General features: G+C 41.3%; 1 protein-coding gene across 5 annotated transcripts in view; it reads right to left on the reverse strand.

The window, feature by feature from the left end:
* The window catches only part of LOC122543507 (ciliary neurotrophic factor receptor subunit alpha-like), a 381,254-nt gene that overhangs the window by 356,689 nt on the left and 1,083 nt on the right, over positions 1 to 23,482 (reverse strand). The window contains exons 1-2 of one of the 5 annotated variants that reach the window (XM_043682377.1): positions 12,886 to 12,978; positions 12,723 to 12,795 (exon numbers count right to left, since the gene is read on the reverse strand). The exons of 3 other annotated variants lie outside the window; for them this stretch is intronic. The gene's annotated coding sequence lies outside the window, so the exon portion shown is untranslated. Of the gene's footprint in view, positions 1 to 12,722; positions 12,796 to 12,885; positions 12,979 to 23,482 lie in introns of those variants that run through there. One more of the 5 variants, XM_043682435.1, reaches the window with a different exon arrangement.

A 23,482-nucleotide genomic window follows, 5' to 3' on the forward strand; every position in this document is an offset into this window, starting at 1 on the left:
ACTGTAATAAGGAAAAAATTCTTCAGCCAGAGTGTGGTGAATCTGTGGAACTCTGCCACAGAAGGCAGTGGAAGCATAGTCATTGAGCGTATTTAGGACAAATGTAAGAAAGGGTTCAGAAAAGACTTACAAAGGATGTTGCCAGGGGTAGAGGGTTTGAACTATAGGGAGAGGTTGGATTTGCTGGGGCGGTTTTCCCTGGAGCAGAGGAGGTTGAGGAGTGACCTTATAGTGGTTTATAAAATCCTGAGTGGCATTTGTAGGATAAATAGACAAAGTCTTTTCCCTGGGGTGGGAGTCCTGAACTAGGGTGAGGGAAAAAAATTGAAATAAAAAAGACAAATTCTTCATGCAGAAGGTTGCGTGTAAGGAATGAGCTACCAGAGCAAGCAGAGGCTAGTATAATTGCAACATTTAAAAGACATCTGGATGGGTATATGAATAGGAAGGGTTGAGAGAGATATAGGTAAAGTGCTGGCAAATGGGACTAGATTAGGTTGGATATCTGGTCGGCATGGATGAGTTGGACCAAAAGGTCTTTTTCAGTACTGTACATCTGACTCTATATAGGTTCTTGATTAGTAAGGGGATCAAAAGGTTTGAGAGAAGGCAGGAGAATGGGGTTGAGAAACAGGTATCAGCTATGATCAAATGATGGAGGAGACTCAAATGTGCCAAATGGACCAATTTTGCTCCTATATCTTAGGGTCCCAAAGTAATAAGGAAAGTAAATGGAATGTTGGCCTTTATTTCAAAGGCAATGGAATATAAACGTCAGGAGGTTTTACTAAAACTAAGTACCAGCTGTGGTCTGACGGCTGCCTTTTAATGTGACTAGTGTCAGGTCCCTTAACTAAGAAATGATTGGAGTACATAGAATGTTCACTAAGCAGATTCCAGGTAAGAAGAGTTTAAGAATAAGGCAACTTTATTGAAACATACAGGATTCTTGGCAGACTTAACAGGGTCTATGTGGAAAGGTTGCTTCCCCTTTGGAAGAGACTAGGGCCAGATTACATAATCTCAGAAGAAGTGGTTTCCTGATTAAAACATAGGTCAGGAAGAATTTCTTCTCAGGATACTGAATCTCGGAAATTCTTTACTGCAGAGGCTGGATCATTAAGTACAGTCAATTCTGAGATGACACTTAATCATAAGGGAATCCAAGGTTATGGGGATAGGACAGGAAAGTGGAGTTGAGGATTAGCAGATCAGCCATAAACTCATTGAATAGCAAAACACTGTGCTGAATGGCTTACTTCTACTTAGATTTTATGGTACCTGTTGTCTTTAAAGGATCAAGGAACTGTATTGTTGGGGTTTACTTCCTCATGGAGGCCATTACGCTCATCTGATGGCATACCAACCTCCAGGTATATTGGCAAGGAAGTGGAAACTCATGTAGAATATAGCAGCATTGATCAGGTTTAGTTGATATTCAAGACCAATTAGGACTGGGCAGTATCATAATATTGACACTTCAATGGAATAGTAAAACAGCAGAGAACTATAATTCTGTGACTGATTGGCAGAGACCTCAAAAATAGACATTTAACCTATAGCTCTGAATGTGAATGATGACCCAAAGATTGAGGTTAAAAGCCACACCACGAAGACAGATTTAGGTTTTACAGAAGAAAGAAAAAAAGTTACTGGTCTAGAGAGTAGTAATGCATTCTGACAGAATTTCTTCTGGAACTCTCATTTAAACGGATAGTATTCAATAGCCAAAGGGATTATCATAAATCAGCCAAGTTAATCTTGACAAACTAGACTAAAAAGGTAATTGTTTACCTTAGATGGTAATACTGAGATTTGCCACAACAGAAGGAAAAGCCACTAACAGCAAAACAAAAAAAACTGATCCACGGGAGAAAGTTTGAAAGCAGACTGAAACTCCCAACTGTTAAAGGCATTGATAAATATTGCCTTGCTCCCAAGTAAACAGAAAAAGTGTGACATCAAAAAGACAAAACATGTGTTCTGTGTATTGTTCTACACATTATATTTTGGATAATGTCTAGGAAAACATCACCATGGTGATGGCCTTGCATTTAGCTGGTGGGTGTTACAAATTTGAAATTTTTTTAAAAAATTGTTTTGGGATGGTGGCCAGGATCTTGCTGCTTTCAGTGGAAGTGGGAAACAGAGTCCGATGAAGATTTGAAGCTTAGAGACCCTTTCAATCATCAGGCAGCTGAGTCAAAAGCATGAATGGCAGCAACCACTGAAACTAGGGCATAAAAGGAGCTGTCCTGGCTGCGGACCAGAGTCATTGAGTGTCTTTCAGACAGAGACAGATTGTCCCTTTGCTAATTAAGAACCGAAGGGTTACATGGCAAAAGCAGAAGAATGAGGCTGAAAAACATATTAGCCATAGTTGAACGATGGAAGACACAATGGGTCTAACAGCTTAATTCTGCTCAGTTATCTCAGTCTTAAGTTGGAGCAAAGCACAAGAAGTTGACAAATGAGAATAGATACTTTCAAAATCAACCTGTTCAGAGTTGTTGTTACTACACACCTCTGGAGCAGCTGGGACTTGAAGCTGGATTTCCCTGTCCAGAGGCAAGGAACCGTCATTACACCATTAGAGCCTAACAGAGGAGGATAGATATTTTAATTAACTTGCTCAGACAGGTGACTATCAAACCCAGGCCTTCTGCCTCAAAACGTTGGGGACCTCACCCCTGCACCACAAAATACCCTTAGCGAAGGGGGCGGGGGGTGCAGTACAACTCAACAGCCAATTTGGTTCTGTCACATTCTATGCAGACAATAACTGCAGACCAAAAGGCAACCCATTCCCTGATAAAAGGAGAGCCTGTCTACGTTTGTTAGAATCCCTACAGTGTAGAAGCAGGCCATTTGACACATTCATTCCACACCAACCCCTCCAAACAGCATCCCATCCAGACCCATCCTATCCTTGTAACCCTGCATTCCCCATGGCTAACCCTTCCTACCCTCCACGATACAGGCAATTGAGCCTGACTAAACCACATGACCTGCACATCCCTGAACTTCCATTTTGCCTTGAGCAAAAATAATCACAACTCAGCTGGAATGACACCCTTAAGTCATTACATTGACATAAGGGCTTTAATTGACTGTTGACTTGAAAGGTGGCATTTGCACCTGAAAGTGGTAGTATCAGGGCCCAACACTGGAGGATGCTAAGGTATGCAGTGGAATCCTGTCTGCACAGACAGAAATTCAGATCAGTCCTAGGGCCCCAAACCTCCCTCAGGAACCTGCACCCAAGAACCCAGAGTTGCCTTTTGGGTAAGGTTAGTGTCCTTTCACCTTGCAAGGAGGTGGTTTTTATGCAGACTGCTGCTGCACACCATTCACCTTGACTCTTCAATCTGCTGCTGGGACACACCTGGCACGTAATTTTCTGGCCAGGCATGGAGATCGCTCTACATGGGAATCTTCCAATTTTCTATTGCAGACCTGGAGTGGCGATGTTGCAGTCCCTTTATAATAGTAGATAGCAGCAGGTTCATGGACTCCCAGCCCAACTGCTTATTTTGCAAGTGGAGTCTGTGAACCATTTATTGTGGGTGTTTGCACTCCCTTTTAGTTATTTGAAAAACTTTAGTGTTTTTGGTTGCACTTCAGCCCCACACTCCTGATTCTTTGGACACCCAGTGCAGGCAAATTGCAGAATCTCCTTGTGCATCTACTCCTGGGCCTGGCAATACACAGGTGCAGGCAACAGGCTGCGAATGGGGTCATCTATGTAGACTGTCTGCCTTCTTTGTGGATACATTCATGCCCAGATGTCCTTGGGAAAGGTAACATGCGGTTTCTATCAATGCTCTTGATGTCTTTAGAGAGAGATGGGCACTTCAGGGGATACAGTACTTTATTTTCCCCTCCAATTTCATATTGATTTAGTCCTTTGCCTCTCCCTCCCTACGTCCCCCCCCTCACTTTAATTGTTTGCATTGCCAATTATGGGCTTTGCTTGTAAATATTTCATTGGCTACATGAGCAATTACTACTGTTTGTTTAAGGAAAAAAGGGGTAAACAGAAAAATCACAAGACAAAGTCAGTGATTTTAGTGCTGGGAAGGTTGCTCAGTTGTGCATGATAGTATTTTTGGCCTTCTACCCACAAGATAATTTGGGCAAAGACAGGACGGAGCAGACTTTGGCCCATCACCATGCCACTGATTAAATGCACTTCCCATCTCGGAGAGAAAATTTGAAATATACTCTTTATAAAAAGGGAGGGAAAGGTCATGTGACTGTTCTGAAATCTAACCAAAAAACCAGGATGGGTTGATAAACTGTAAAGGCAATGCATAGTGTTTACACTTGCGAAACTGGCATTAGTTGATGTTCTAACAAAATAGAATATGAACCTCCAAAATACCAGAGAGTACAGATTTTTTTCTTGGTCATAGATAACAAAGCAGAACGAAATAAAATCAGAGTTGACTAATCCATTGGACTAATATGTACGGTGGAGAAAGGGGAGCCAATCAATATTCTGTACTTTGATTTCCAGAAAGACATTTAAACAGGATGCACATAAAAAAAGGTTAAATGTGAAAGTTAAAAGTTCATGGTGCACAGGACACATATCAGCATAGTCAGATGGCAGAAAACTATGTGCCAAATATGGGCCTTTTCAGATTGATGGATGTGATTGGTGGGTCCTGCAAGGGTCTGTGCTTGAAGCTGCAACTTTTATTCTTATATTTTAAGTCATTGATTACAAAGTGGACTAAACAGTTAAGATGTTAAGGATAAAATTACACTTAATAGGAGCCAAACTCCTTAAAAATTCATTTGAGACTTGGACATCACTGACTGGACTAGCCTTAAGGTGGTGGTGAGTTGCCTTCTTGAGCTGCTGCAATTCATGTACTGTGGGTAGCTACACAACGTCTTTATATCCGGAAACTTCCTCTCTAAAAGGTGTGCTAGGACAAGTACAAACCCTGAGGATTCAGAGCAGTCTGGAGGAATTTTAGAGGAAAAGAATTAAGTCATTAATCTTGCAGGACTCATAACAGTGAGCTTCTATACAGTTCAAGAGCAGATTGGAGAATTGATAAAGAGAACAGAAATAAAACAATTAAACTGTTGTGTCTTCACAGAAGATAATTTCCCAGTAGTGCTGGGAAGTTCGCTAGTTAAAAGGAACTAAAAGAAAATTTGTACTGTTTAAAACTAGAAATTAATGGGACTGCAAAACAGACAAATTCCCAGGGCTTGATCATCTAGATCCCAGAGTATTAAATAAACTAGCCATGGAAACAATTGATGCACTTTTCAAAAGTAGAGCTACAACAGTCATGGCTGATAGTTGAAGGGTGACAATTGAAACTTCACTTTGAAAAGCAGAGGGGGAATAAACAGGGGATTACAGGTCAACCTAACATTAGTAAGGAAGTGTAAAAAGATATCAGAATGCTAATGGGAGGTGTGTGCTGGTAATCAGTCCATTCTACTGCATAGGTCACCAAGTGAAATAGTTATATGCCTGACTGGTTGCAATTTAGAGTTAAACCCTGACCATGTGATAAACTTATCCTTTCAGTTGCAAAATGAAGAGCTGCTACTTGGCAGTTTTAACTCAAACTAGCTTCTCAAATATCAAACAGTTCCCAACAAAAAATTAGATCAGCTTGTGTTACCTTAACAAGCACACACCACACAGTTCCACATTAGATATGGTTTATGCCCGAAATGTCGATTCTCCTGCTCCTCAAATGCTGCCTGACTGGCTGTGCCTTTCCAGCACCACACTCTCGACTGATCTCCAGTCCTCACTTTCTCCTCTAAAAAGAGCCATATTTCCCAGTTTAATTTTCAAAAGATGCCTTTACAAATATTATAGGACAGTCTACAGTGTGGAAACAGGCCCTTCTGCCTGAACAGTCCACACCAACCCTCCAAAGAGTAACCCATTTCCCTCTGACTAATGCACCTAACACTATAGCATAGTCAGTGCACCTGACCTGCACATCTTTGGATTGTGGGAGCAAACCCACGCAGATACAGGGAGAATGTCTGTGTGGAGTTTGCACACAGTCACCCAAGCCTGGAATTGAACCTGGGATCCTGGTGCTCTGAGGCAGCAGTACTAACCACTGAGCCACCATTTCGACCCCACAGCACTTGGAATGATACATTCCAAGTCATAACAGGTCATTGTGCAAGATTACAACATATGGATATGGGGATGACATACTGGCATAGACAGAACAGATTAGCTGACAGAAACCAGAGCAATAAATAAGTCTTTTTCAGGGTAGAAGGCAGTGACTATTGGGGTACTGCAGGAGACGGTGCCTGGGCCCCAGCTGTTCAATATTAATTATTTGAATGAAGGAAACAGTGTAATAGAACATTACAGCACAGTACAGGCCCTTTGGCCCCCTGATGTTGTGCCAACCTGTGAAACACACCTGAAGCCCATCTAACCTGCACAGTGGCACACAGTGGTTAGCACTGCTGCCTCACAGCACTAGAGACCTGGGTTCAATTGCACGTGGGTTTCCTCCAGGTGCTCCAGTTTCCTCCCACAGTCCAAAAAAAATGTGCAGGTTAGGTGAATTGGCTATGCTGAAATGCCTGTAGTGTTAGGTGAAGGGGTAAATAAAGGGGAATGGGTCTGGGTTGGTTGCTCTTCGGAGGGTCGGTGTGGACTTTTTTGGCCAAAGGGCCTGTTTCCACACTAATCTAATCATTCCTTTTTATCCATAGGTTTATGGAATGACCATTTAAATACCCTTAAAGTTGGTGAATCTACTACTGTTGCAGGCAGGGCATTCTATGCCCCTAGCATAGAGTAAAAAAACGACCTCGGACATCTGTCACCCTTCAATTTAAAGCTATGTCCCCTCATGCTAGCCATTGCCAGCTGAGGAAAAAGGCTCTGTCCACCCTATCTACCCCTCTGATTATATGTTTCAATCTTCTTGTCTCCAATTAAAACAGCCTCGAGTCACAGATGTACAGCATGAAAACAGACCCTTCGGTCCAACCCGTCCATGCCAACCAGACATCCCAACCCAATTTAGTCCCACCTGCCAGCACCCGGCCCATATCCCTCCAAACCCTTCCTATTCATATACCCATCCAAATGCCTCTTAAATGTTGCAATTATACCAGCCTCCACCACATCCTCTGGCAACTCATTCCATACACGTGAACAAGTTGCCCCGTGGATCTCATCTTTTCCCTCTCACCCTAAACCCATGCCCTCTAGTTCTGGACTCCCCCAACCCCCAGGGAAAGGACTTTGCCGATTTACCCTATCCGTGCCCCTCAAATTTGTAAACCTCTATAAGGTCACCCCTCAGCCTCCGACGCTCCTAGGACCTTACCATTAAGTGTATAAGTCCTGCTAAGATTTGCTTTCCCATAATACAGCACCTCACATTTATCTGAATTAAACTCCATCTGCCACTTCAGCCCATTGGCCCATCTGGTCAAGATGTCCCTCAGCCTTTCCTCAAGACCTTCCCTCCATATCAGGCAACATCCGAGTAAATCTCCTTGGAACCCTTTCCAAAGCTCCACATCCTTAATGCAGTGACCAGAACTGTACGCAATACTCCAAGTGCAGCTGCAGCATGACCCCAAAAGTCAATCCCTCTATTAATAAAAATCTTACACATCATTATGCCTTCTTATGAATCCTATCATCCTGGGTGGCAACTCTCAGGGATCTATATACATGGAGAGATCTATGTACAGATCTCGCTGCTCATCCACACTACCAAGAATCTTACCATTATCCCTGTACTCTATTCCTGTTACTCCTTCCAAAGTGAATCACCTCACACTTTTGTTTTAAATTACATTGGCCAGCTCTGCAATTTATATCTCTCTAACATCCTTCAGCACTATCCACAAACCTTATTTGTCATCTGCAAATTTACTGACTCACCTAAATCATTTATAAAAGTGATAAAGAGACAACCCTTCGTGTTACCCCACTAGTAACTGAACTCCAAGATAAACATTTCCCTAAGAAAGTTCTGATCCAAACTACTAAATTACCCTCAATCCCATGCCTCTATTTTAGTGCAATAGCCTACTGCAGGGAACCTTATCAAACGCCATATTGAAATCCATATACCCCCACATCAACAGCTTTACCCTCATCCACCTGTCTGGCCATCTTCTCAAAGAAGGCAATAAGGTTTGAGAGCCACGATCTACCCTTCACAAAACCTAATCAACTTATTCCTCTAGATGATTACAAATCCTTTACAGACAACCAAAGTAAAGCTCACAGGTCTGCAATTACTAGGGCTGTCTCTACTCCCCTTCCTAAAAAACATTTGCTATCCTCCAGTCTTCTGCCACCATTCCTGTAGACAACAACAAAAAGATCAAAGCCAAAGGCTCAAATCTCCTCCCTGGCTTCCCAGAGAATCCTAAGATAAACCCCATCTGGCCCAGGTGACTTGACTTTTTGTCCACTTTCCAAAATTGCTAACACTTCCTCCTTGTGAACCTCAAACACATCTTGTCTAGTAGCCTGTATCTTGGTCTTCACCTTGACAATATTGTCTTTTTCTAGTGTGAATACTGTCAAAAAAAAATTCATTTAGCGTTTCCCTTCTCTCCTCTGACTCCACGCACAACTACCCACCACTATCCTTGATTAGCCCTAGTCTTACAAGCCATTCCTTTTATTCCTGATATGCCTACAGAAAGGCTTAGAGCTTTTCTTGATCCTATCCGCCAGTGACTTCTCACACCCCCTCCTGGTTCTTCTTAGCTTTCTCTTTAGGTCTTTTCTGGCTAACTTGCCATTTTAGAACTGGCTGACGATGGCACCTCTGACAGTTCAGCACCTGTCACTGGGAGTGTCAGCCTGGGTTGGGAGTTCAGGTCTCTAGGTTTGGACTTGGATGCATAGTGTTCTGATTAAGAATAGTAATGCACAGTGCCTGCAAGGAAAAGGGTGTCCGGTACATCTCCTTGAAGAGGAGTCAGATTGCAGGAATTCCTTTGCAGGAGTTACTGAAACTCCAACCTATTTGGAAGGCCGTCTCAAAGCCCAGGAAATCCCTCCAACTCCATTCCCTACCTGAAAAGGTTACCTTCCCTAATAATGCCACAATACTTTAGCAGTCATACACCTGAACGGACCACCGGTTGTCTGTCAGTGGGAGGAAGCAGAGTTTGCTGTTAACTATTATTCATGACTAAGTCATGAAGCAGAAGGTTAAGTTGTGTTCTGATTCTAAATTAATTAGCATCCACTGTCAACATTAGGTGCAAACTAACCCATTCCAAAGTTAAAAAAGGTATTTACATTTCTCCCCCTCCACATACCTGCAGTAGGTTCAGTCATGTGCATTATTGGTCACCTTAACTAAGGAAGGGAGCTATTTGCCATACAACATGTACAACAAAAGGAGGTTCATTGGACAGATTTCTAGGCAGTCAGATTTACTGGGTCAACAATAGAGAAAAAAGAAAAATCAGTGACTAAAAGTGAAAACAGAATTCAGACAGGGCTGGACAGACTGGATGTAGGAACCCTCCCCGCCCAAGGAGAGTCTGGATGCAGGGTAGAACATTCCCCAATTCAAGATGGAGGATAGTGACCCAATTGAAATGCAGAGCAAGAATCAACCATGATCAAAGTTAATGGATCAGTAGACCATGCCTTGTTCATATATGGATGCTTGAAGAGAAAAGGCTCATTACCATTCAATGGAGTAAAGATTGAGGGGCTGATTTGATTCAGGATCCTTAAAGCTTCAATGGTCATGACAAGATTGATTTGGAAAAAGGATATCAGTCCAGAACTGACACGAGTGGGTTAGAGGATTAAAAGAGAATGGAGATTACTTTTGAGGCAGGTAGGAATGTTGAACTTGACAAAACAGAATGACTGGTCTTATTATATATTCTTGATGAAAGGAATATGCCTGAAATGTTGATTCACCTGTTCCTCGGATGCTGTCTGACCTGCTGTGCATTTCCTGCACCATAGTGGACTCCAATCTTATTATATAGAAGATCAGGCCTGCAAAGCCAAGTGGCTTACCTTTTGTTCTCACTTCTTATATTCATAAGAATTTGGATAAAGCCATCAGCATTTCTACCAGGATAGGAAGCCCATATACAAAAAAATTCAGATCAGTGTGAGGAGGAGTGTTTAAGATATCCCTGAAATTTAATGCAGTCTGCCAGGTGACAGAAGCTGAAAATAGCAAGTTCATGGTTCAGACATACGAAGGAGTAGGAACTGGTGCTAGATTTAGCAAGACCAAATTGATGAGTAATCAAATGGAAGCTGGGAGATACACTGGAGAAAGAATTGCTAGGGAAGAGTATTCACTGAACCACAGTTCTGGGATTTAAGTTACCAGACTGAGAATAGAACAGAATGAAGAATCATATTGGACCAAGATAATCAACTGCCTACTTATTAAAAAGTAATTTAACCAAAACCCAATATCTGTAGCTTTCTTTAAAAAAAATACCAGTTCTGTTCTGGAGTTTAAAGAATAACTTCCCTGCAAGGAAAAGTACTTAGAGTGAGAAGTGATTTTAAGATATTTAAAATAATGAACAGTTAGTGTCAGGCTTTCAGCTATTACCATGATCAGTCTGGTTAATGGTTATGAACTAGTAACCCAGGCAAGCTTTTAGGGGACATGGGTTAAATTTAAATTCAATTAAGATCTGGAATGAGATCACCACATGGTAACTATGAAACCATTAATACTTAAAATCCATCTGGTTCTCTCATGTCCTTTAGAGAAAAGGAATCTGCAATCCTTCCTTGTTCTGACCTACACATGACCTGAGAGTCACAGCAGTACGACTGAGTTAACTATTCAAATGTCTGAGCAATCCACTCAATTAGAGGATAAAACAATGAATCCCACAGGTAGACAAAGACATAAAGACCTTACTTGAAGGTGTTACACCAAGGATTTTTAGCAAAACCAGAGTCAACAGAAATCAGGGTAACTGCTATTGGAGTCACACCACATTCAAGAAGCTAGTTAGAGATTGGACATTTCAGTGCCAGAGGGAGCCAGTTTTCCCACTCCTTCATTTACACATTTTAGTACCATTTGCATTGCCTTTGTGGTGTTATGGGCACCTGAGATATCTGCTCCTGATCCCCTTCGGTCAGGCTAAACACCCTTTTCCAGCTGCAGCGAGTAGTGAACAGTCGTATCAGCTCAATGACAACTTGATATCTCTTTCTGCAGATGTCGCCAGATCTGTGGAAGTTTTCCAGCATTACCTGCTTGAATTTCAGATTTCCAGCATTTACAGGTGAGCAACCGCACTCATACCAATACTTTTGGACACAGGGTTAGAGGATTTGAGTTATAGGGAGAGGCTGAACAGGCTGGGACCCTTTTCCCTGGAGCATTGGAGGCTGAGGGGTGATCTTAGAGGTTTATAAAATAGAGGGGCATGGATAGGGTAAATAGGCAAAGTCTTTTCCCTAGGGTTGGGGAGTCCAGAACTAGAGGGCATAGGTTTAAGGAGAGAGGGGAAGGGTATAAAAGAGACCTACAGGGCAACTGTTTCACACCGAGGGTGGTAGGGGTATGGAATGAGCTGCCAGAGGAAGTGGTGGAGGCTGGTACAAATTGCAACATTTAAAGAGACATTTGGATGGGTATATGAATAGGAAGGGTTTGGAGGGATATCTGGTCGGCATGGGCAAGTTGGACTGAAGGGTCTGTTTCCATGCTGTACATCTGCCAGAGGAAGTGGTGCAGGCTGGTACAAATTGCAACATTTAAAAGAGACATTTGGATGGGTATATGAATAGGAAGGGTTTGGAGGGATATCTGGTCGGCATGGGCAAGTTGGACTGAAGGGTCTGTTTCCATGCTGTACATCTGACTCATTAAAAGGAGGTGATGTGTACAGGGTATTTTGCTTCCAGATGCTGCAGCCGGCTTTCCAGAGAGACAAACACATCCACACAAAGTACTATGGATCTGAAGTTAGCCATTGTCCTGGCAGACAGTTACATTCAGAACTAAAAAGATCTGGATGCAGGTCTAAACATCACCTCTGCTAAAGGATCCTCAAAAAGGTTGTCTTTTCCTCCCATTAAATTTGGGCAGTCCCCAACTCTGCAGTTGAAGCGCAGAGAGACTGATCTACAAATGCAGCCCACTGGCCATGGAGGTTTGTTGGGCAATCCCAGGGACATGTATGCCTGGGCAGTCCAGACATTTGAGGTCTTCCTCAAAGAGGCAAGTAAACCCTGTTGTCTGGTATCAGCACATAGTCAAGGAGGGTAGCCAGGGTGAAGAACTCCACTACCTCATTTCCTGAGAAGACATTTGCAGGAGTTTTTGCTGGGTTACTATGGGCACTGCTTGTCTGATCCCTGTTCCCATGATGAATGGTTGGGGCCAACTCTGCCAGTAGATGGCATACTGGACCTGGCTCTAAAGGTAGCTTTCAACTTGTCATCCAACAGTCTGTATATCTGCATGGACTTGCTGTATGTGGCAACACCTGCTATTGTGTCCTATATATGTCAACACTCTTAATTCTAATGACATCCCCAATTGTCAATACCACTAGTGTCCACTCCTGCCTGGTCTGGGGCAGTCCTCAGTGCTTGCAGTGGAGCGGTCATGGAAAGTGTTCACCATACTGTGCTCCCAAACTAGAAAGTAGGTGTACCATAGTAGCTGTCAGTTTGAGCTGGAGAGAGTACAGGACACAGCCTTACTGATGCTTACTTCAACACTCCTGTAAGAGATGGAGCTGATGGATTTGATCACCTCTTTGCAGATGTGAATGTGCCAACTGCACCTGCAAGACACAAGGGAGATATGGAATCGTGGCCAATTGCCTACAGAGACTGACAACAGGGTGGGTTTCAGTAAAAAGAATGGTACTTACTCAGTTGGTAGGACATAGCATCCTTGTAGGGAGTGGTCCTGGGTCTTCTCTTACAAGGTCCAGGATCACCATCTCAGTGTCAAATCTCTACAGCTGACAAACAAAATGGCCCTACTGCCTGATTGGCTCAACTTTGCATGTCTTGACAGCACAAGTGCCCATCTGAATTATTCAGAAAATATTAAGAGCAGAAGAGGCAGAAACCCTCTTACAGTTATAGAGTTCCAGATACCCACCAGCCTCTGGGTGGGAAAGATTTCTCCCATTTTCTCTAAACTTGTCCTGTACCTTTAAAGCTATGAGCCCTGATCATTAACACCTCCATCGAGGGGAAATATTTCTCTGTCTACCCCAACTCAAATCATACCTCACATCTTCTCTGCTTTAAAAAGGAAAGCAACTCAGTCTGATCCAACTCTTCATAATGAAAGCTCTCCAGTCCAGGCAAAATCCTGGTGAATCTCCTCTGCACTCTCTCCAGTGCTATGATAGCCCTCCTATTAAGTAGATTCCAGAACTACACAATTCTTTGTCAATGGCCAGACTAAAAAGTTTTGTACTGTTCCAGCATTACCTCCCTGCTCTTAAAATGCTATGCCTTGGTTAACAAAGGCTGTATCCCATGTGTGTCCTCAACCACTTCATCTATTTTGTGGATCAGTCACATGCTCAGCACCAATCCCAAGCCTTTTCCACCCTATCATGGGCTGTCTTCTATTAGAAGGAGAGAGAAGGGCAGTGGCAGAACTGTTAGTGCTGGTGCAGGTGGCAAGGTGTCCTGGGCGAGTGAGCAAGCTGTGCAGTGTTAGTGGTGAGGGGAAAAAAAAAAGGTGACTGCCAGTGAGGAAGATGTTGCATGCAGAGAGAGTGACAGAACATGTCCCTTGGTGGACGGTGGTGCAGTAGTACTGGTAGTGTGTGTGTGTAAGAGGAGGCAGGGAGAAGAGTATGACACTTTCCCCTAGGTAGAGTGGTGTAGGTAATGGATTTAAATGCATGGATGGCTGTTACTCCACACCATGGAGACTGCAGTGACCCAGATGCAGATTTCTGACCAGGATCTGGTGGCAGTGCCTTCTGAAGCACAGCAGAGAAAAATTTCTACACTCCATCAGGAATGCCAGGTCTCAGTCTGACTGGTCATCTGCCCCTTCTCAAGTTACATTTGGGAAATGGTAATGTGTTCTGGAACATATAGCGTAGAGAAAGATGGGGTACAAGTGGTACCATGGGGTGGGCTGAGAGATGGAGGGAGAAATAAATCACTAGGTCTTGCAACAAATAACCCTTCCAAATGAGATCAGTGACCAGTGCAAGTGTCAGTTGCATGGAGCCTTAAAAAAAAGCAAGATTCAGCCTGCTATCACTATTCCTGCAGTATTGCTGGGCCCCCATCCTGACCTTCCCAACAGCATTGGGATTGGACTGCATGATATCTTGATACTGCCTTAAAAAGGCAGCCGTGAGGAGTAATAAATGCTGGCCCAGTGAAGACTATATCCTGAAGAGAATAAAATTAGGTTTGGGAAACAGACATTGGATGGGATAATCCCTAGCAAGGCCAATGAAATAAAAGGAAAATATAGATTTTTAAAAAAAGTTCAAAACTAGGTTTCTACCCAAATAGCTGATGACAATCATAAAAAAGGACGGATGTGATGAGGGGGAAAGAAGTTGATCTGGCTCATGGAGGACTCTATTCTTATTGGTTCATTGACAAAAATTCTCAGGATTCCATTATGGGTTCCCGAGTCGAGAAAAAAAAAGTGAGCCAGAGGCTTTTCTTTTAAACAATAGGAGGAGAAAACCGAATGCGATTGATAAACTTCAAAAATGTCAGTTGAAAAGAAAGCGGGAAACTGAAAATCTAAATAAAACAAAGCCGGAAATTTGCAGTTAGAGCAATTAGAGATTAACATTTGAGCCAAAAAGTGAGCTGTGAAATGAAATTATTAACAAGATCTTGTCAAGAGGAGTTCAAAATTTCCAGTGACTAAGTCAAAAGAACATAAACAGGATCAAGTTAAAACAAACTAAAAGCAAACATCCTCACTGGGGTAACAAATTTGAATTGAGAACAGGTTTTCCACATTTTCTAAAAAAACCACTAAGAGTGATTAAAATCCCCTTGTTATACTTAACTTTGTCCCTCCTTTCTCCAGATTGAAAATCAGGCTGTTTCCTACTCCAGAAAGTTCTCAGCTAGTGAATACCTCATCCAAGAAATGACTTTCTTGGTGAGGAACCAATTGGCGATTCAACTGTTGCCAAAGGAGCTGAAATCTTAAATATAAGCACTACCAGTTAGGCAGCAGTAGAAAACAAAAAAACAAAAAAAAACGAATTATGTAGTTTCATTTAGGAGTGAGTTCCCATCTGTATTGAGTGTTGACTGGCAGAGCAAGCATTTTCTCTGTTCAAGGTGCAGGACTATTCAGGGTAACTATGAAAGGTTCATGTGTTGTTTTGTTAGAAAAACAATTTTAAAAAGTAATTCCACAATAGACCGACCTCCCTCTCCAAATCCTTTTCACTTAACAGGATGTAGGTGTTTATTACTAGCATTCATTGTCAATCCCTCATTTCCCATGGGGTAATTAGGAATCAACAACATTGCTGTGGGTCTAGTCATATGTAGACTAGACTGGTAAAATGACAACAGTTTCCTTTCCTAAAGCACATTTGTGAACCAGATGGAGTTTTCTCTAACAGTTTAGTGGTCACCATCTGCCATGGCAGGATTGAAATGGGGGTTTGCAGAACATTATCTGGGTCTCTACATTAAAAAGCAGTATGATAATACCACTGGGCTATCACCAACTCCAGTGTAGTGTTGAAAAATGTGAATTACAGATTTTGTACACAGAAAAAATGCTAACCAATCTTTTAGATCCACAATTAGTCTTTAACTCTATTCCATCTTTAAGTTTAAGTAGAAAACTTGATACTCCTACTTCCTTCCTTTGCTTAGGAACCATGTGCTGTGTGAGCACAGCTGGTACATTGTTCAGAGGGGTGAATATGTTGTACAGTTAACCACAAGCTTGCCAACAGTAGAATTCAGATCAGGGCACAAACTCTTCATTCCTTTCATTTAGGGAAAGATGGACAAAAATCCCAAAACAGCAATCTTACAAAAGGCCAAAATGCTAACCAAAGTACTGTAGATTTTCAACACTTTCAAAAGGAACATTTCATTTTAGTAGTAAAAAAGGTATTAGAAAGAAGCCGAATAGGTGGATAATGTTAAAAACATTAAACATCAGGGAGAGAGCAGAAAAGGATTATTGAAGGTCTGAATTAAGGAATTCAGTTATTAGAGCCATAAAATATTCAACAGTTGGCAGTAAGTATTTAATAAAATCTGTGATCATGTGACATTGACAAATTGGTTCTCAAATCTACCATTTACTTAGCATTATAGATAAGCATATATATATATATATGCTTGCATTGAATATATATATATTCAATGCAAGCATTCCACAAAAATCTAACATGATTGCAAATAGTGAAAAGACTAATTAAGGAATTCAGTTATTAGAGCCATAAAATATTCAACAGTTGGCAGTAAGTATTTAATAAAAATCTATCATGTGACATTGACAAATTGGTTCTCAAATCTACCATTTACTTAGCATTATAGATATATATATATTCAATGCAAGCATTCCACAAAAATCTAACATGATTGCAAATAGTGAAAAGACTACATTCTTGGAATAGGAATGGTTCTGGTAGATATGTGAAATGAAGTTTGCAGATGCATCACTTATGAACACTGAGCATGTTGCTTTAGAAAAAAAACGCCACAAACTTCTGAAGTTTGGCAGGACTTGAAACACAGTTGGTCATTTTTCAAATCAAATCAAATCCCTTACCACAAAAATACAAGAGATACAGAGGTAAGTTCCAAACTAGAACCAATTTGTCACCTCTGCTGGTGTGCAAAATTGCCCAAAATGAATCATCCAACCACAATGTTAAGAATAGTCTGTCAATAATCAATAACATTGATAGCAAGAAATGTTTGAGTTGGAGGGTGTAGATCTGTCTGTGTAGAGTTGAGGAACTGCAAGAGAAAAAACGACCCTGATGAGTGTACTGTACAGGCCTCCTAGCGTAGACAGGATGTGGGGATTAAAATAAAAAGGATTGAGCCAGAAATAAAAAGGCACTATTATTACAATCATGGGATTCTCATATGGGTTTGGTTTTGTTCAGCTCTTCTTGATAGAGATCTTTCCTTTTGTCACTTTCATCTAATCCAACATCCTCAACTTTTGGTTTGTCTTCTGCCTCTGCAGTATCATCCTCTCCTCTTCTTCCCATCATTGACCATGATAAAGAATTCATTCTCCACAAATGAAGTGATGGGGAGCCAACGAACTGGGAAGGTTTCTTGGAAATTTAGAAGAAATTGTCATCTGACCTTCCTTCAAGTGCAAGATTACTCTAGTTCCACGGCCAACATCTTCACCATGATCTAACCTTACTGTGAAAGACCCTCCAGCAAATGATTCCCACATGTACTGATCATCATTGTGCATAATGATGATTGTTAATTTTTCTGCAACCAGGCAAGCAGAATGGAAGCCGATGCCAAACTGTCCAATTATTGATGTATCTTCACCAGCTTGCAAGGCCTCCATGAATGCTTTTACCCCCAGACTTGGCAGTGGTATCCAGGTTGTTAAGGATCTGGACACAGCCTCAGCGAAGAGATAACCCTTTAGAACTGACATGAGGAATTTCATCAGCCAAAGGTTATGAATCTGTGGAACACTGCCGCAGAGGGCTGTGGAGACCAAGTCATTGAGTGCACTTAAGACAGTTTCTTGATTGGTACAGATTAAATAGAAAAGCCTCATTCGTTCTTCTGCTTTTACAATATGGAAAAATAAAACAGTATTTCAGACAGTCATTCCCAAAAAAGTATTTAGTATGAGGCTTTGTTTAAATAGCTGTGCAGTTGAATTTCATTCTTGCAATCTAAGCATGCATAATTGCTCAGCTCAACAGGGATTATAGTTGGGGGGAAAAAGAAGTTTATCCATCTTGATAATCCTCTTTAATGACTGTAAAAAAAGTTTGAATGCATATTTGTTCATCTTAATGGTTCTGAACAATAAAAAAAAGTTTCTTTAAAAACAGAAGAGATTCTTCCAATTTCATGAGCATCTCTAGTTAGTGCTAGAGACTAAGTGTTCCCTATGTAGTAGTCAGGAGTTTGATTGTGATCATGGCAGAGAAGAGAAGCTTCAGGGTCTCATATATAGAAATGAATTGGTGTCCCAGCTAATGGAGGTTCGGTCTTCTAATCTGGCTGTCTTGTTACCCATTTTCTTCTATACAACTAAGAGACGAAAAACTCCAAATCAAGGTGAGCAACATAAAAAAAGTTGATGGACACGATTACTAACAGGAAAGAATAGTGTTTATAAACAAAATTTGCCACTCCTGAACTGCATGTTCTGCTGTCGATCACAATGAGACACTAAACAAATAATTGTTTCCTCATCAAGCAGATGGTGACAGCAGGAGAAAGATGGACACTTGCTCAAGAACTGACTTCACTGAAACAAATGACTGCTTGTCTTAGTAAAGTGAAGCAGATAACACCTGACAGACAAAATTCTTGTGGGCTTGATCCTCACTGGTTCAGGAAGGGGGAAAGTTGTGTTTTAATTATACAAGTCAGTAGATATTAAATTACATTATATGCAATCAAAAACGGTCTACAATTCCTGAAGGGGATAAACTGTTCAAAGCAATGGTCACTCACCTGGTTATGACACAGGGTAAACTCTTCTGCTAATTTAAACCTGACAGAATCTGGTAAAATTTTGATAGGCAAAGGACTGTCCCAGATGTCTAATTAAAATAAAAATTAACAATTTTACTCTTTAAAGTCCAAAGAATATTAAAAATCAAACTATCTTTTACATCCCACTCAACAATACTGGTCCAATAAAAAACCCAGATTAAGATTTTCAAAAAGAAATCCAAATTCCAAAACCAACCATCAAATCTTTTGTATGGTTATGACAAGGTAAACTTCACCTCCCCCCCACAATTTAAGCCAACAACACAATGATTTTACCAGTGCTGTAATCTGTTAAAACGAGAGGCAGAGAATTATTCCCAAAAGTCACTACTTAAAGCAAATACTAAACTAAAAATCTAACAAAGAATAAACAACTATTTACAACCCCTTTCTCAAAGATCAAATGTCATTGTAAAATCTCCAGCACTGTGCTTGCTAACTCCTTCAGCTCTCAAAGATACAGTACACCTCTAGAAAAGTATCTTCTGCTCATCTTTTCTTCAGCATTCTGCTTCCCAGGTCTTTCATATGACTAGGTAATTTTCAGAGAGCTATTTTGCGAGCAGTCAATACTTTTTGGTTTTCTCAGCAGTTCTCTCAAAACATCAGATCATTTCATTAGTTTTAAGTCATCAAAACAATTCAAAATAGATTGGATTTCGGTATCTGGGACACAATTTAAACTGACTGGCAGACTGGAATTGGTTTTTGTTCCATGGCAATGCAACTCCAGCTATTTGTTTCAATCAATGTTACATTTTTACCTTCAGAACACTGCTTGGTCAGTCCTTGCTAGCTTTCTCTCTCTCAAAAGGGTACAGTACACCTCTACACCTTCATAACATCCAAGACTTCACTTTAACTTACTATTTAAAGAGTCATCTGAAGGCAGTAAGGGGATTCCATTTTGGCTGTGAACATATGAAACAGCTTCAGCATCTACTTCTGCTGTAGATACAGCTCAGAACTTGCTCCACCATTCAAAGAAATTTAAGACAAATCTGTGTGTTATGAGTTCCCATTCATTTCTACCTCCAATAACCCTAGATTCCGTACATAATGAAACTGTCTCCCTATCCTTCAAGACGGTTGCAACGTCACAACACACACACACGCAAAGAGTTGCCACTTCAGTCTCTTATCTTTCCCCTCTTACCATAAACCAATGCCCTCTAGATTTGGTCTCCCCCAGGGAAGAGACTTTGTCTATTTATCCTATCTATGATCCTCATGATTTTATAAACTTTGAAGCTCAACCCTCAGCCTCTGGTGCTCCAGGGAATCCTTGTAAATCTTTTCTGAATCCTTTCAAGTTTCAGAACAGTGGCATGTTGGCTCATTGGTTAGCACTGCACCAGCACCAGGATCCCAGGTTCCATTCCAGCCTTGGGCGACTGTGTGGCTTTGCTCCAGTTTCCTCACACAATCCAAAGATGGGCAGGCCAAGTGAATTGGCCATGCTAAATTGCCAATAGTGTTAGGTGCATTAGTCCGAGGGAAATGGGTCTGGGTGGGTTACTCGGAGGGTCAGTGTGGATTGGTTGGGCTGAAGGGCCTGTTTCCACCTGTAGGGAATCTAATCTAATCCTTCTGATTAGAAGACCACAATTGTATGCAATATTCCAAAAGTGGCATAACCAATGTCCCGTACAGCCGCAGCATGTCCTCCCAACTCCTGTACTCAATACTCTGACTAATAAAGGAAAGCATACCAAACACTGCCTTCACTATCCTATCTACCTATGACTCCACTTTCAAACAGCTAAGAACCTGCACTCCAAGGTCTCTTTGTTCAGCAACACTCCTGAGGACCTTACCATTAAGTGTACAAGTCCTGCTAAGATTTGCTTTCCTAAAATGCAGCACCTTATATTTATCGGAATTGAACTCCATCTGCCACTTCTCAGCCCACTGGCTCATCTGTTTAGGATCCCATTGTAATCGGAGGTAACCTTCTTCACTGCCCACTTCATCTCCAATTTTGGTATCATCTGCAAGCTTACTAACTATACTTATGCTCACATCCAACATCATTTATATAAAAATGACAGAAAGTAGTGGACCCAGCCCCAACCCTTTGAGAAAAAGTTCTCATTTGGCTTAACAGAGCAATCCCTAACTTTAAAACAGCCACGTCCCATGTTTTGGACTCACCCAAACAAAAAAAGGAACATCCCATCCACATTCAACCTCATTCCAGATTTTATACACTTCAAGTGGACACTAAACTTCAGTGGACACAAACCCAGCCAGCCAATTTCTTGGAGGACAACCTAGTCACTCCAGGTATTACCCTCCTTTCCTTCCTCAAAAAAGGCCAAGTGTACATTGTGTCACCAGTGCCCTATATAACAAACTTGACATCCTAATTATTGTCAGTCCCTGTGACAAAGGGATAGCACCCCTTTCACCTTTGTGGAATTCCAAGGTGCAGTGATTGGTGTACAAGTCTTAGGATGCATGTACATAATCACAACCAGTCTCCATTAAAGTAATCTTTTATCTTCTTCCAACATTCTCCCATGTTAGGTTCTATCTGCTGGATTTTTGCTCACCAACTGATCCTATCTGCAATCTCATGTCTTCTTCACAACCCACCTTCCTATTTTAGTGTCATAGGAAGTCAGCTACTTGTCTTCACTCCTTCATCCAAGTTGCGTATATTCAGTTAACAGAGTTCACATACAGTCTTAATATTTGTCATTTGTCATTAATTTGGCACTTGCTAAGATTGCCACTATCTGCAGCGTTTCAAAAGTAGTTTGGTGTCTTGGAGTAGTCAGTACTGCTAAAGAGCTAGGATTTACCTACAAGCTCAGTTGTGAGCCTTTCTGCTGAATGTTTATATTTTGAAACTTCATAGCCTTTGCCATCTACAGCATTGCCGAGAGACTGCTACCAATCCATCTTCATTGAATTGTTCTATACCAATCACAAGTAATAAGTCAGTGATGGTTGATTTGTTTTGGCTTCCTCCCAGTTTGAAGTCTTGAACTCTTGTGGGAGACAGGTGTAGACGAACTAATCTCTGAGATTCTACAATCTACTGTGATCAACTATATAAAAGTGCTTCATAAAACCACCATAATGTGCTTTATGTTTATGGAATAAACAGTTTAATGACAGCAGGCAAATGGTCTGGTCCAAACAAATAAAAAAAGTCAGCTGATTCTATCCCGATACATTGCAACATATTTCAAACAGTTGCATCAAAAATCAGACTGCAATGTGCGCTCAGTATTTTTAACTGATAGCTGTTCCAAGAATCGACGATTTAACGTTTTGTGCACCGCTGGAATTGGGTTCAACCAAGTGAAACCACAGCAGCTTTCCTCGTCATTGTTTCGCTCTCCACCATCCCCGCCCCTAAACAAAATCTATATCGGAGATGTAGACTGGCAGAGACATGGGAACTGTTTACCCGTCTAAAGAGGCGGGGAATTATGCGATTGCAAACTTTGAAGCAGCTCGAGTCAAATTCTTCAGTTCCGTGAAGGTGATATTGCAGCTTTGCTAATCATTTAGGTGCTGTCCAAATTATTCACCAATCTCAATACTCCTTTCAAAAAAAAATATAAAGTCGGTATAATATACCTGATCAGATCGAGATTTAATTCGACTATATTTGTTCAATGTAAATCAACCACAAGACCTTCGTTTGTATGTTACAGCATTACAGTGTGATTAATAGTTTCTCTATTTGAGAGCGCGTCAAATAGAGTCAAAGGACAAGATAGGTATAAAACAGACAGGAATAAATGCCATTTCATTTCGTTCTAATATCTATGGAAAACATTCTAATATTAAATAATCTACAAGCAACCGATTTTTCTACGGCGTGTGCGCATTAAAACACTTTAGAGTTGATAATATTCCACAGTGTGGAAGCTGTGCCGAGCAAGCATCATAATGAGAGGTTGCCGAGCTCCCTCTTGGGGAACATTTACATTGTCCAGGGGCTGAAGCCACTGAGCATTACGATTCTAGATAATTAGAAAGCGAAAAAAAAAGTCGCCCTCAACATCAGATGCGACGTTTGGATCAAAGTGACTCGCCGTTATATTGCAACTAAGAAAAAAGACACGTGCATCTCAAATAAACTGAAACCGAAATAAAACCAACTCGAACTGTTGTCCGCTGTAATTGTCCATTTGTATATTTCGGTGGGATGTTTTTGTGCTGGAATCCACCTTGCAGTTCCTGTTGGAGTGTTTCCACTTCCAACTGCCCTCCTTTCGCCGTGCAAACAGGCTGCCTCACAAATCCCCATTGACACATGCAGAGAAAACCTCAGGTCTTTCCCACTTCTCACAACAACCTTCTTGTTAACCTTCATGTCGCAGCCAACTGCTGAATAATTGCGCTTATAAAGCTGCTCAAATAATTCACGTCATGTAGGGGACAGGGTCGGTGGTGGGGAAGAAGCCAACCGGTTATAAAATTTTAGACCAAGACATTCCAAACCACCCGAAGACACATGAAAAGCTAATATCAGTACAAATCAATGAGAGACATTTCCTTTCGTGAAACGGTGCCTAACTGTAATAGAGGATACATGTTTTCCCCATTCATACCATGGGTTTCTATGAGAAAGAGATTTTCATTGGTACTGGGGACATTTGAAAAATAATTATTCATTCGCGGATCTCCTATCCGATATCTTCGCTTCCCGGCTTTGAAATGAATGATACGATCCCAGTACAATGACATTTTCTTTATATACACCTGCCGATGCAGACTGACTGCAGCAAGTTAGTGAAACGGAGTGAT

This window comes from Chiloscyllium plagiosum, chromosome 1 (assembly GCF_004010195.1).
Source record: "Chiloscyllium plagiosum isolate BGI_BamShark_2017 chromosome 1, ASM401019v2, whole genome shotgun sequence".
Taxonomy (NCBI): domain Eukaryota; kingdom Metazoa; phylum Chordata; class Chondrichthyes; order Orectolobiformes; family Hemiscylliidae; genus Chiloscyllium; species Chiloscyllium plagiosum.